This window comes from Microtus ochrogaster, unplaced genomic scaffold, assembly GCF_000317375.1.
Source record: "Microtus ochrogaster isolate Prairie Vole_2 unplaced genomic scaffold, MicOch1.0 UNK65, whole genome shotgun sequence".
Classification (NCBI taxonomy): domain Eukaryota; kingdom Metazoa; phylum Chordata; class Mammalia; order Rodentia; family Cricetidae; genus Microtus; species Microtus ochrogaster.
Window position 1 is genome coordinate 100,168 of NW_004949163.1, and position 1,168 is coordinate 101,335.

Consider the following 1,168-nt stretch of genomic DNA (forward strand, 5'->3'; position numbering starts at 1 on the left):
ATGGAAACCATGAAAGCCAGAAGGTCCTGGATAGATGTACTCCAGAAACTGAGAGACCATGGATGCAAGCCCAGACTACTATACCCAGCCAAGCTTTCGTTCACTATAAATGGAGAATACAAAATTTTCCAGGATAAAAACAAATTTAAACAATATGTAGCCACAATCCAGACTTACAGAAAGTAATAGAAGGAAAATCAATAACCATGGAGTCCAACAATGGCTACAATAACTCAGACATCTAGAGACCCTTCACCAACACAACTCAAAGAAGGGAAACACACAAACTATACGACTAAAAAAGTAACCGGAGTTAACAACCACTAGTCATTAATATCCCTTAATGTCAATGAACTCAACTCACCTATAAAAAGGCACAGGCTAAGAGATTGGATATGAAAACAGGATCCAACATTCTGCTGTTTACAAGAAACACACTTCAACCACAAAGACAAGCACCTACTCAGAGTAAAGGGCTGAGAAAAGGCTTATCAAGCAAATGGACCTAAGAAAAAAGCAGGGGTGGCCATACTAATCTCGAACAAAGTTGACTTGAAACTTAAATCATTCAGAAGAGATGGAGAGGGGCATTTTATACTCATAACAGGAAGAAATCATCAGGATGAAGTCTCAATCCTGATATCTATGCCCCTAATATAAAAGCACCCATGTATGTAAAAGAAACATTGCTAAAACTCAAGGCAGCCATCAAACCGCACACACTGATAGTAGGAGACTTCAACACTCCTCTCTCACCAATGGACAGGTCAATAAAACAGAAACCTAATAGAGAAATTAGAGAATTAATGGAGGTAATGAAGCAAATGGACATAACAGACATCTATAGAACATTCCTCCCAAATAGGAAAGAATATACCTTCTTCTCTCCAGCTCATGGAACCTTCTCAAAAATCGACCACATAGTCGGTAACAAAGCAACCATCCACAATTACAAAAAAATATTGGTAACCGCCTGTGGCTTATCAGATCACCATGGATTAAATTTAGAATTCAATAACAATGCTACCCCCAGAACGCCTACAAATTAATGGAAACTGAACAGTCAACTACTAAACCATACCTGGATTAAGGAAGAAATAAAGAAAGAAATTAAAGTCTTCCTGGAATTCAATGAAAATAAAGAAACAACATACTCAAACTCATGGGA